The following is a 12,472-nucleotide window of genomic DNA, read 5'->3' as shown; positions in this document are numbered from 1 at the left end:
TGTTGCCACGAGCGAGGGAAGTATCCATGCGCAGTTTTGCATCCTCGAGGGCCAAACACAGTACATAAAGACTCGGAAAGCACTGTCTCTCGCCATCGGCCATACCATGTTGAATACGCCGGTTCTCGTCCGATCACCGAAGCTAAGCAGCATTGGGCTCGGTCAGTACTTGGGAGGGAGACCACCTGGGAACACCGAGTGCTGATGGCATTTCTTTTGCATTTTTATTCGCCCTTCACGTTTTTTTTTTCTGTCATAGTTGCGCAGTGTCTCAGGCAACTATAGGAGGTGACGTTATTTTGTTATCGATAATACAATCTCATCGGCAACGTGTCCAACGTGTAGTACGTGCGGACGCGAAACTGTGGCAAAACTCGAAGCGAACCCGTGGCGTCTCGGCTGTCATTCTGACGTCTGCCGCGGCGGGTACACTGCAGATTAAACTCTAGCAAAGCCCCAAGATAGCTGGGAGGCCCAGTGTGCGCATAACACTGCGCAGAAGCGCACAATATGCGCCCACCGCACCATGCACCGCACCCACTGCCGGTCCATGTGTAAACAACACAGGCTCGCTCCCGCTGCTCTTTCCGTGCATGCCGCAGTGGTTTAGGTTCGCCAGAACGGCTGAGAAAAGCGCAGGGCAGGTAACTGCACGCTTGGCGGCTGTTGCCACGAGCGAGGGAAGTATCCATGCGCAGTTTTGCATCCTCGAGGGCCAAACACAGTACATAAAGACTCGGAAAGCACTGTCTCTCGCCATCGGCCATACCATGTTGAATACGCCGGTTCTCGTCCGATCACCGAAGCTAAGCAGCATTGGGCTCGGTCAGTACTTGGGAGGGAGACCACCTGGGAACACCGAGTGCTGATGGCATTTCTTTTGCATTTTTATTCGCCCTTCACGTTTTTTTTTTTTTCTGTCATAGTTGCGCAGTGTCTCAGGCAACTATAGGAGGTGACGTTATTTTGTTATCGATAATACAATCTCATCGGCAACGTGTCCAACGTGTAGTACGTGCGGACGCGAAACTGTGGCAAAACTCGAAGCGAACCCGTGGCGTCTCGGCTGTCATTCTGACGTCTGCCGCGGCGGGTACACTGCAGATTAAACTCTAGCAAAGCCCCAAGATAGCTGGGAGGCCCAGTGTGCGCATAACACTGCGCAGAAGCGCACAATATGCGCCCACCGCACCATGCACCGCACCCACTGCCGGTCCATGTGTAAACAACACAGGCTCGCTCCCGCTGCTCTTTCCGTGCATGCCGCAGTGGTTTAGGTTCGCCAGAACGGCTGAGAAAAGCGCAGGGCAGGTAACTGCACGCTTGGCGGCTGTTGCCACGAGCGAGGGAAGTATCCATGCGCAGTTTTGCATCCTCGAGGGCCAAACACAGTACATAAAGACTCGGAAAGCACTGTCTCTCGCCATCGGCCATACCATGTTGAATACGCCGGTTCTCGTCCGATCACCGAAGCTAAGCAGCATTGCGCTCGGTCAGTACTTGGGAGGGAGACCACCTGGGAACACCGAGTGCTGATGGCATTTCTTTTGCATTTTTATTCGCCCTTCACGTTTTTTTTTTCTGTCATAGTTGCGCAGTGTCTCAGGCAACTATAGGAGGTGACGTTATTTTGTTATCGATAATACAATCTCATCGGCAACGTGTCCAACGTGTAGTACGTGCGGACGCGAAACTGTGGCAAAACTCGAAGCGAACCCGTGGCGTCTCGGCTGTCATTCTGACGTCTGCCGCGGCGGGTACACTGCAGATTAAACTCTAGCAAAGCCCCAAGATAGCTGGGAGGCCCAGTGTGCGCATAACACTGCGCAGAAGCGCACAATATGCGCCCACCGCACCATGCACCGCACCCACTGCCGGTCCATGTGTAAACAACACAGGCTCGCTCCCGCTGCTCTTTCCGTGCATGCCGCAGTGGTTTAGGTTCGCCAGAACGGCTGAGAAAAGCGCAGGGCAGGTAACTGCACGCTTGGCGGCTGTTGCCACGAGCGAGGGAAGTATCCATGCGCAGTTTTGCATCCTCGAGGGCCAAACACAGTACATAAAGACTCGGAAAGCACTGTCTCTCGCCATCGGCCATACCATGTTGAATACGCCGGTTCTCGTCCGATCACCGAAGCTAAGCAGCATTGGGCTCGGTCAGTGCTTGGGAGGGAGACCACCTGGGAACACCGAGTGCTGATGGCATTTCTTTTGCATTTTTATTCGCCCTTCACGTTTTTTTTTTTCTGTCATAGTTGCGCAGTGTCTCAGGCAACTGTAGGAGGTGACGTTATTTTGTTATCGATAATACAATCTCATCGGCAACGTGTCCAACGTGTAGTACGTGCGGACGCGAAACTGTGGCAAAACTCGAAGCGAACCCGTGGCGTCTCGGCTGTCATTCTGACGTCTGCCGCGGCGGGTACACTGCAGATTAAACTCTAGCAAAGCCCCAAGATAGCTGGGAGGCCCAGTGTGCGCATAACACTGCGCAGAAGCGCACAATATGCGCCCACCGCACCATGCACCGCACCCACTGCCGGTCCATGTGTAAACAACACAGGCTCGCTCCCGCTGCTCTTTCCGTGCATGCCGCAGTGGTTTAGGTTCGCCAGAACGGCTGAGAAAAGCGCAGGGCAGGTAACTGCACGCTTGGCGGCTGTTGCCACGAGCGAGGGAAGTATCCATGCGCAGTTTTGCATCCTCGAGGGCCAAACACAGTACATAAAGACTCGGAAAGCACTGTCTCTCGCCATCGGCCATACCATGTTGAATACGCCGGTTCTCGTCCGATCACCGAAGCTAAGCAGCATTGGGCTCGGTCAGTACTTGGGAGGGAGACCACCTGGGAACACCGAGTGCTGATGGCATTTCTTTTGCATTTTTATTCGCCCTTCACGTTTTTTTTTTTCTGTCATAGTTGCGCAGTGTCTCAGGCAACTATAGGAGGTGACGTTATTTTGTTATCGATAATACAATCTCATCGGCAACGTGTCCAACGTGTAGTACGTGCGGACGCGAAACTGTGGCAAAACTCGAAGCGAACCCGTGGCGTCTCGGCTGTCATTCTGACGTCTGCCGCGGCGGGTACACTGCAGATTAAACTCTAGCAAAGCCCCAAGATAGCTGGGAGGCCCAGTGTGCGCATAACACTGCGCAGAAGCGCACAATATGCGCCCACCGCACCATGAACCGCACCCACTGCCGGTCCATGTGTAAACAACACAGGCTCGCTCCCGCTGCTCTTTCCGTGCATGCCGCAGTGGTTTAGGTTCGCCAGAACGGCTGAGAAAAGCGCAGGGCAGGTAACTGCACGCTTGGCGGCTGTTGCCACGAGCGAGGGAAGTATCCATGCGCAGTTTTGCATCCTCGAGGGCCAAACACAGTACATAAAGACTCGGAAAGCACTGTCTCTCGCCATCGGCCATACCATGTTGAATACGCCGGTTCTCGTCCGATCACCGAAGCTAAGCAGCATTGGGCTCGGTCAGTACTTGGGAGGGAGACCACCTGGGAACACCGAGTGCTGATGGCATTTCTTTTGCATTTTTATTCGCCCTTCACGTTTTTTTTTTCTGTCATAGTTGCGCAGTGTCTCAGGCAACTATAGGAGGTGACGTTATTTTGTTATCGATAATACAATCTCATCGGCAACGTGTCCAACGTGTAGTACGTGCGGACGCGAAACTGTGGCAAAACTCGAAGCGAACCCGTGGCGTCTCGGCTGTCATTCTGACGTCTGCCGCGGCGGGTACACTGCAGATTAAACTCTAGCAAAGCCCCAAGATAGCTGGGAGGCCCAGTGTGCGCATAACACTGCGCAGAAGCGCACAATATGCGCCCACCGCACCATGCACCGCACCCACTGTCGGTCCATGTGTAAACAACACAGGCTCGCTCCCGCTGCTCTTTCCGTGCATGCCGCAGTGGTTTAGGTTCGCCAGAACGGCTGAGAAAAGCGCAGGGCAGGTAACTGCACGCTTGGCGGCTGTTGCCACGAGCGAGGGAAGTATCCATGCGCAGTTTTGCATCCTCGAGGGCCAAACACAGTACATAAAGACTCGGAAAGCACTGTCTCTCGCCATCGGCCATACCATGTTGAATACGCCGGTTCTCGTCCGATCACCGAAGCTAAGCAGCATTGGGCTCGGTCAGTACTTGGGAGGGAGACCACCTGGGAACACCGAGTGCTGATGGCATTTCTTTTGCATTTTTATTCGCCCTTCACGTTTTTTTTTTTCTGTCATAGTTGCGCAGTGTCTCAGGCAACTATAGGAGGTGACGTTATTTTGTTATCGATAATACAATCTCATCGGCAACGTGTCCAACGTGTAGTACGTGCGGACGCGAAACTGTGGCAAAACTCGAAGCGAACCCGTGGCGTCTCGGCTGTCATTCTGACGTCTGCCGCGGCGGGTACACTGCAGATTAAACTCTAGCAAAGCCCCAAGATAGCTGGGAGGCCCAGTGTGCGCATAACACTGCGCAGAAGCGCACAATATGCGCCCACCGCACCATGCACCGCACCCACTGCCGGTCCATGTGTAAACAACACAGGCTCGCTCCCGCTGCTCTTTCCGTGCATGCCGCAGTGGTTTAGGTTCGCCAGAACGGCTGAGAAAAGCGCAGGGCAGGTAACTGCACGCTTGGCGGCTGTTGCCACGAGCGAGGGAAGTATCCATGCGCAGTTTTGCATCCTCGAGGGCCAAACACAGTACATAAAGACTCGGAAAGCACTGTCTCTCGCCATCGGCCATACCATGTTGAATACGCCGGTTCTCGTCCGATCACCGAAGCTAAGCAGCATTGGGCTCGGTCAGTACTTGGGAGGGAGACCACCTGGGAACACCGAGTGCTGATGGCATTTCTTTTGCATTTTTATTCGCCCTTCACGTTTTTTTTTTCTGTCATAGTTGCGCAGTGTCTCAGGCAACTATAGGAGGTGACGTTATTTTGTTATCGATAATACAATCTCATCGGCAACGTGTCCAACGTGTAGTACGTGCGGACGCGAAACTGTGGCAAAACTCGAAGCGAACCCGTGGCGTCTGGGCTGTCATTCTGACGTCTGCCGCGGCGGGTACACTGCAGATTAAACTCTAGCAAAGCCCCAAGATAGCTGGGAGGCCCAGTGTGCGCATAACACTGCGCAGAAGCGCACAATATGCGCCCACCGCACCATGCACCGCACCCACTGCCGGTCCATGTGTAAACAACACAGGCTCGCTCCCGCTGCTCTTTCCGTGCATGCCGCAGTGGTTTAGGTTCGCCAGAACGGCTGATAAAAGCGCAGGGCAGGTAACTGCACGCTTGGCGGCTGTTGCCACGAGCGAGGGAAGTATCCATGCGCAGTTTTGCATCCTCGAGGGCCAAACACAGTACATAAAGACTCGGAAAGCACTGTCTCTCGCCATCGGCCATACCATGTTGAATACGCCGGTTCTCGTCCGATCACCGAAGCTAAGCAGCATTGGGCTCGGTCAGTACTTGGGAGGGAGACCACCTGGGAACACCGAGTGCTGATGGCATTTCTTTTGCATTTTTATTCGCCCTTCACGTTTTTTTTTTTCTGTCATAGTTGCGCAGTGTCTCAGGCAACTATAGGAGGTGACGTTATTTTGTTATCGATAATACAATCTCATCGGCAACGTGTCCAACGTGTAGTACGTGCGGACGCGAAACTGTGGCAAAACTCGAAGCGAACCCGTGGCGTCTCGGCTGTCATTCTGACGTCTGCCGCGGCGGGTACACTGCAGATTAAACTCTAGCAAAGCCCCAAGATAGCTGGGAGGCCCAGTGTGCGCATAACACTGCGCAGAAGCGCACAATATGCGCCCACCGCACCATGCACCGCACCCACTGCCGGTCCATGTGTAAACAACACAGGCTCGCTCCCGCTGCTCTTTCCGTGCATGCCGCAGTGGTTTAGGTTCGCCAGAACGGCTGAGAAAAGCGCAGGGCAGGTAACTGCACGCTTGGCGGCTGTTGCCACGAGCGAGGGAAGTATCCATGCGCAGTTTTGCATCCTCGAGGGCCAAACACAGTACATAAAGACTCGGAAAGCACTGTCTCTCGCCATCGGCCATACCATGTTGAATACGCCGGTTCTCGTCCGATCACCGAAGCTAAGCAGCATTGGGCTCGGTCAGTACTTGGGAGGGAGACCACCTGGGAACACCGAGTGCTGATGGCATTTCTTTTGCATTTTTATTCGCCCTTCACGTTTTTTTTTTCTGTCATAGTTGCGCAGTGTCTCAGGAAACTATAGGAGGTGACGTTATTTTGTTATCGATAATACAATCTCATCGGCAACGTGTCCAACGTGTAGTACGTGCGGACGCGAAACTGTGGCAAAACTCGAAGCGAACCCGTGGCGTCTCGGCTGTCATTCTGACGTCTGCCGCGGCGGGTACACTGCAGATTAAACTCTAGCAAAGCCCCAAGATAGCTGGGAGGCCCAGTGTGCGCATAACACTGCGCAGAAGCGCACAATATGCGCCCACCGCACCATGCACCGCACCCACTGCCGGTCCATGTGTAAACAACACAGGCTCGCTCCCGCTGCTCTTTCCGTGCATGCCGCAGTGGTTTAGGTTCGCCAGAACGGCTGAGAAAAGCGCAGGGCAGGTAACTGCACGCTTGGCGGCTGTTGCCACGAGCGAGGGAAGTATCCATGCGCAGTTTTGCATCCTCGAGGGCCAAACACAGTACATAAAGACTCGGAAAGCACTGTCTCTCGCCATCGGCCATACCATGTTGAATACGCCGGTTCTCGTCCGATCACCGAAGCTAAGCAGCATTGGGCTCGGTCAGTACTTGGGAGGGAGACCACCTGGGAACACCGAGTGCTGATGGCATTTCTTTTGCATTTTTATTCGCCCTTCACGTTTTTTTTTTCTGTCATAGTTGCGCAGTGTCTCAGGCAACTATAGGAGGTGACGTTATTTTGTTATCGATAATACAATCTCATCGGCAACGTGTCCAACGTGTAGTACGTGCGGACGCGAAACTGTGGCAAAACTCGAAGCGAACCCGTGGCGTCTCGGCTGTCATTCTGACGTCTGCCGCGGCGGGTACACTGCAGATTAAACTCTAGCAAAGCCCCAAGATAGCTGGGAGGCCCAGTGTGCGCATAACACTGCGCAGAAGCGCACAATATGCGCCCACCGCACCATGCACCGCACCCACTGCCGGTCCATGTGTAAACAACACAGGCTCGCTCCCGCTGCTCTTTCCGTGCATGCCGCAGTGGTTTAGGTTCGCCAGAACGGCTGAGAAAAGCGCAGGGCAGGTAACTGCACGCTTGGCGGCTGTTGCCACGAGCGAGGGAAGTATCCATGCGCAGTTTTGCATCCTCGAGGGCCAAACACAGTACATAAAGACTCGGAAAGCACTGTCTCTCGCCATCGGCCATACCATGTTGAATACGCCGGTTCTCGTCCGATCACCGAAGCTAAGCAGCATTGGGCTCGGTCAGTACTTGGGAGGGAGACCACCTGGGAACACCGAGTGCTGATGGCATTTCTTTTGCATTTTTATTCGCCCTTCACGTTTTTTTTTTTTCTGTCATAGTTGCGCAGTGTCTCAGGCAACTATAGGAGGTGACGTTATTTTGTTATCGATAATACAATCTCATCGGCAACGTGTCCAACGTGTAGTACGTGCGGACGCGAAACTGTGGCAAAACTCGAAGCGAACCCGTGGCGTCTCGGCTGTCATTCTGACGTCTGCCGCGGCGGGTACACTGCAGATTAAACTCTAGCAAAGCCCCAAGATAGCTGGGAGGCCCAGTGTGCGCATAACACTGCGCAGAAGCGCACAATATGCGCCCACCGCACCATGCACCGCACCCACTGCCGGTCCAAGTGTAAACAACACAGGCTCGCTCCCGCTGCTCTTTCCGTGCATGCCGCAGTGGTTTAGGTTCGCCAGAACGGCTGAGAAAAGCGCAGGGCAGGTAACTGCACGCTTGGCGGCTGTTGCCACGAGCGAGGGAAGTATCCATGCGCAGTTTTGCATCCTCGAGGGCCAAACACAGTACATAAAGACTCGGAAAGCACTGTCTCTCGCCATCGGCCATACCATGTTGAATACGCCGGTTCTCGTCCGATCACCGAAGCTAAGCAGCATTGGGCTCGGTCAGTACTTGGGAGGGAGACCACCTGGGAACACCGAGTGCTGATGGCATTTCTTTTGCATTTTTATTCGCCCTTCACGTTTTTTTTTTTTCTGTCATAGTTGCGCAGTGTCTCAGGCAACTATAGGAGGTGACGTTATTTTGTTATCGATAATACAATCTCATCGGCAACGTGTCCAACGTGTAGTACGTGCGGACGCGAAACTGTGGCAAAACTCGAAGCGAACCCGTGGCGTCTCGGCTGTCATTCTGACGTCTGCCGCGGCGGGTACACTGCAGATTAAACTCTAGCAAAGCCCCAAGATAGCTGGGAGGCCCAGTGTGCGCATAACACTGCGCAGAAGCGCACAATATGCGCCCACCGCACCATGCACCGCACCCACTGCCGGTCCATGTGTAAACAACACAGGCTCGCTCCCGCTGCTCTTTCCGTGCATGCCGCAGTGGTTTAGGTTCGCCAGAACGGCTGAGAAAAGCGCAGGGCAGGTAACTGCACGCTTGGCGGCTGTTGCCACGAGCGAGGGAAGTATCCATGCGCAGTTTTGCATCCTCGAGGGCCAAACACAGTACATAAAGACTCGGAAAGCACTGTCTCTCGCCATCGGCCATACCATGTTGAATACGCCGGTTCTCGTCCGATCACCGAAGCTAAGCAGCATTGGGCTCGGTCAGTACTTGGGAGGGAGACCACCTGGGAACACCGAGTGCTGATGGCATTTCTTTTGCATTTTTATTCGCCCTTCACGTTTTTTTTTTTTTTCTGTCATAGTTGCGCAGTGTCTCAGGCAACTATAGGAGGTGACATTATTTTGTTATCGATAATACAATCTCATCGGCAACGTGTCCAACGTGTAGTACGTGCGGACGCGAAACTGTGGCAAAACTCGAAGCGAACCCGTGGCGTCTCGGCTGTCATTCTGACGTCTGCCGCGGCGGGTACACTGCAGATTAAACTCTAGCAAAGCCCCAAGATAGCTGGGAGGCCCAGTGTGCGCATAACACTGCGCAGAAGCGCACAATATGCGCCCACCGCACCATGCACCGCACCCACTGCCGGTCCATGTGTAAACAACACAGGCTCGCTCCCGCTGCTCTTTCCGTGCATGCCGCAGTGGTTTAGGTTCGCCAGAACGGCTGAGAAAAGCGCAGGGCAGGTAACTGCACGCTTGGCGGCTGTTGCCACGAGCGAGGGAAGTATCCATGCGCAGTTTTGCATCCTCGAGGGCCAAACACAGTACATAAAGACTCGGAAAGCACTGTCTCTCGCCATCGGCCATACCATCATTCTACTTCCAGCCACCGTGCGTGCCGGACGCAGAATCATGGGCTCCCACGGAGCGGCGATAGCGGCCGTTGCCGGCCGCGGAAACAGGTTCGCCAGCGACGCAGATAAGGATTACGAGATCGTTCTGCCTACCCTGCCCACCGGACGTGTTGTGTTAAACACGGTTTTTCTGCACGGGGACGTGCGTGTGAGACCCTACAGGGTCGAAGACTTCAGGGACGCCCTAGCCAACGTTGGTGCGCTCCCCGACGTCGTGGCGTTGGGAGCGTACCAGATAAACCACGTGTGGGCTGTGACCTTCAGCAGCGCCGACGCCGCAAAGAAACTGGCCGCCATGAAGGAGCTGGAAGTCAAGGGACGCCGCTGTATCGTTTTTGACCCAGAGGACCACCAGGTCAAGCTGCGACTGCACTGGATGCTTCACGGCGTCGCCGACGAGGACATCCGTACGGCATTCGCGGCGTTCGGCAACGTGACCGAGGTCACCCGGGAGCGTTGGCGCGTCGCTGGCATGAAGGAGAAGGGTTCCACCACGAGGACCGTGCTCCTAAAGATGAAGCCAGGCATTAAGGTAGACGACCTGCCCCACCAGGTTCGAGTTGCTGGCGAGTTGGCTCTCGTGGTGGTGCCCGGGCGGCCGATGCAGTGTCTGCGGTGTGGCGGCGCGGGGCACGTGCGCCGTGATTGCAAGGTGCCCAGGTGCTCGAAGTGCCGACGCTACGGCCACTCCGAGGCCGACTGCGTGCGCACCTACGCGTCGGCTACCGGGCGTGTAGCGGCGAGCGACTCCGCAGAGCTCATGGACGTTGTCGAGGCGGAGGAAGCAGCCAGCGGCATCGACGACACGGGCAAAACGGCGGGGGTTGAGCCTGCGGTTTCGACCAGCAACACCGACGCGGCTGGCGCAAAGGAGAGCGGGTCGCCCATCTGTGACCAACCTTTGACGCCTCTGGAGACGCCCAAAGATAACCCGAGCCCCCCTGAGCACGTGGAAGCGGAAACAAAGGCGGCCAGCGAGAACCGCGACGAGAAGGCCGACGCCCGCGTGAACACCGGCGTGACCACCCCTGCGAAGCGTCCGCACACCGAGACCAAGGCCGACGGGGAGAAGGCAGCAGAGTCCAGCGTGGAGGAACCGCCGACAAAGACGCCCCAAGCACGACGACCCAGTCTGCGACCGCGCCCGAAGGTTCCGGATGACAGGCGTGGCGGCGGCAAGGCGCCGCCTGACCAGGTCCATGTGCTCGCGCCGGATGACACCGGCGGCGACGGCATCGTCTAGCGATATGCTGGGCGCGGGAGGTAAGCACCATGCTTTCGGTCCCTTCTTCTTAAGTTGAAATGGCTTCCGCAACTCCGTTCAAAGTCGCCACCTTAAATGTCAGAGGCCTGGCAGGCAAAAGAAAACAAAGCCAGCTGTACCGACTTATAACGGAGCAAGATATTGATATATTAGCAGTGCAGGAAACTAAAGTCGATGGTGAGGAAGAGACCGGGAGCATGGTGCGACGTTTCACGTCTAGATTTTTTGCCGTTGTCAGCCATGCGGTGGGCACATCGGCTGGTTGTGTTCTGTTTGTCAAGAAGTTGCCTGGGCTAGAGGTACACGGGCATCATTCGTGTTTGTCGGGTCGATACGTGTCTATCGATTTTTCGCTCTGTAACATCGACTGGCGCATTGTTTGTCTGTATGCACCTAATGTGGTTGATGGCCGAGCCGCGTTTTTTGAAAGCGTCGAAGACCGGCTTCGCACGGATAGGCAGCTCATTGTTATGGGCGATTACAACTGTGTTCTTAGTGCGCGCGACAAGACAAGCGTCCGAGGTTTCAGGGATAAAAGCACCGAAGTGTTGTTACGAATGATTGTGAACTGCAACCTCGAGGATGTAGCAGAGTGTCTTGAAGGAACGCGTGCTGTAAGGTACACACGATTCGAGGGCACAAGTCACGCACGGCTAGACCGAATTTATGCATCCGCGGAAACGGTCCCTAAATGCAATAGTTATGTAGTTCTGCCGGTTTCATTTTCTGACCACTGTTTGGTTCAATGCTGCATAGGATTCATTAAGAAGGGGAACGGTTTTTCATGGGAAATGTGGAAGTTAAATGAGAAGCTACTCCAGGACGAACTTTATAACCAAGCTGTAAGGGAAGAAATAGCAAAAATAGAACCAAGTAGCAACATGAGGATTTGGCAGCAGTGGGAGCTCACTAAAGAAACTTTAAAATTAAAAGCAATAGATAGAGCCACCTGTATACGTCATGAAGCAAAAAAAGAGGAAATGGAGCTAAAGGCACTGCTTCAGAAGATGATAAATCAGGAATGCCGAGCGCCTGGTACATGGATAGAAGACATAAGAAAAACCAAACAAAAGTTACAGCTTATCGAAGAAGAACGTTATCGGGGAGCGCTGGTGAGGGCAAGGGCAGAAGACATGGCTGCAGGGGAAGCGCCAACGAAACGAGCGCTTGGGTTAGAAAAAGCCCGTGCCGAAAGAAACCACATAAACGAAATAGAATGGAGAGGTGTTTCAAAAACGGACATCGATCATATCAAAGCAGCTTTTTTCGAGCATTATCAGGCGCTCTTCGCATTGCATCCGGTAGATGTTGTCACATTTAAGGAGGCGTTTCTGGCCGAGATGCCGCGCCTGGACGACGAAACTAAAGACAGATTAGAGCAGGCGATAACTCAATTGGAAGTTGAGCAGGCAATAGATAGTTTAAACCCTGGTAAGTCGCCTGGACCGGACGGGTTCAGCGCGGCATTCTACAAAGAATTTAAAAATGTAATTTCCCCGGTCTTGCAGGTAATCTTTAATGAAGCCTATAAAGTAAAAGCACTGCCTCTGTCCTATGGGTCGTCCCATACTGTGCTTATTCCCAAGACGGACGACATAGACAGATTACGATTGGTAACAGCATACCGACCCATAGCACTCACTAACGTCGAGTACAAAATTTACATGAAGATTTTGGCACGAAGGTTGCAGACCGTGATTCATTTATTAGTTGGTCCGCATCAGACCTGCGGGATTAAAGGGCGGTC

At 54.2% G+C, this 12,472-nt stretch overlaps 13 non-coding genes and 1 pseudogene across 13 annotated transcripts; all 14 read left to right on the top strand.

The window, feature by feature from the left end:
* Positions 1–91: 91 nt before the first annotated feature.
* LOC149368775 (5S ribosomal RNA) lies at positions 92–210 on the top strand. Its single transcript, XR_016287144.1, has one exon. It is a non-coding gene; the product is annotated as a 5S ribosomal RNA (ribosomal RNA).
* Positions 211–755: 545 nt separating this feature from the next.
* On the top strand, positions 756–874 carry LOC149368774 (5S ribosomal RNA). The gene has a single exon (XR_016287143.1). It is a non-coding gene; the product is annotated as a 5S ribosomal RNA (ribosomal RNA).
* Positions 875–1,422: 548 nt separating this feature from the next.
* LOC149368773 (5S ribosomal RNA) lies at positions 1,423–1,541 on the top strand (annotated as a pseudogene).
* A 545-nt stretch (positions 1,542–2,086) lies between these two features.
* Positions 2,087–2,205, top strand: LOC149368772 (5S ribosomal RNA). Its single transcript, XR_016287699.1, has one exon. It is a non-coding gene; the product is annotated as a 5S ribosomal RNA (ribosomal RNA).
* A 546-nt stretch (positions 2,206–2,751) lies between these two features.
* LOC149368771 (5S ribosomal RNA) lies at positions 2,752–2,870 on the top strand. The gene has a single exon (XR_016287142.1). It is a non-coding gene; the product is annotated as a 5S ribosomal RNA (ribosomal RNA).
* A 546-nt stretch (positions 2,871–3,416) lies between these two features.
* On the top strand, positions 3,417–3,535 carry LOC149368770 (5S ribosomal RNA). Its single transcript, XR_016287140.1, has one exon. It is a non-coding gene; the product is annotated as a 5S ribosomal RNA (ribosomal RNA).
* Positions 3,536–4,080: 545 nt separating this feature from the next.
* Positions 4,081–4,199, top strand: LOC149368769 (5S ribosomal RNA). Its single transcript, XR_016287139.1, has one exon. It is a non-coding gene; the product is annotated as a 5S ribosomal RNA (ribosomal RNA).
* A 546-nt stretch (positions 4,200–4,745) lies between these two features.
* Positions 4,746–4,864, top strand: LOC149368768 (5S ribosomal RNA). Its single transcript, XR_016287138.1, has one exon. It is a non-coding gene; the product is annotated as a 5S ribosomal RNA (ribosomal RNA).
* Positions 4,865–5,409: 545 nt separating this feature from the next.
* On the top strand, positions 5,410–5,528 carry LOC149368767 (5S ribosomal RNA). The gene has a single exon (XR_016287137.1). It is a non-coding gene; the product is annotated as a 5S ribosomal RNA (ribosomal RNA).
* A 546-nt stretch (positions 5,529–6,074) lies between these two features.
* On the top strand, positions 6,075–6,193 carry LOC149368766 (5S ribosomal RNA). Its single transcript, XR_016287136.1, has one exon. It is a non-coding gene; the product is annotated as a 5S ribosomal RNA (ribosomal RNA).
* A 545-nt stretch (positions 6,194–6,738) lies between these two features.
* LOC149368765 (5S ribosomal RNA) lies at positions 6,739–6,857 on the top strand. Its single transcript, XR_016287135.1, has one exon. It is a non-coding gene; the product is annotated as a 5S ribosomal RNA (ribosomal RNA).
* Positions 6,858–7,402: 545 nt separating this feature from the next.
* Positions 7,403–7,521, top strand: LOC149368764 (5S ribosomal RNA). Its single transcript, XR_016287134.1, has one exon. It is a non-coding gene; the product is annotated as a 5S ribosomal RNA (ribosomal RNA).
* Positions 7,522–8,068: 547 nt separating this feature from the next.
* Positions 8,069–8,187, top strand: LOC149368763 (5S ribosomal RNA). Its single transcript, XR_016287133.1, has one exon. It is a non-coding gene; the product is annotated as a 5S ribosomal RNA (ribosomal RNA).
* Positions 8,188–8,734: 547 nt separating this feature from the next.
* Positions 8,735–8,853, top strand: LOC149368762 (5S ribosomal RNA). Its single transcript, XR_016287132.1, has one exon. It is a non-coding gene; the product is annotated as a 5S ribosomal RNA (ribosomal RNA).
* The last annotated feature ends 3,619 nt before the right edge of the window (positions 8,854–12,472 follow it).

This window comes from Amblyomma mixtum, chromosome 1 (genome assembly GCF_055824585.1).
Source record: "Amblyomma mixtum isolate Tamu chromosome 1, ASM5582458v1, whole genome shotgun sequence".
Lineage (NCBI taxonomy): Eukaryota > Metazoa > Arthropoda > Arachnida > Ixodida > Ixodidae > Amblyomma > Amblyomma mixtum.
The sequence above is the reverse complement of the archived record's forward strand: the minus strand, read 5'-3'. Positions and strand labels throughout refer to the sequence as shown.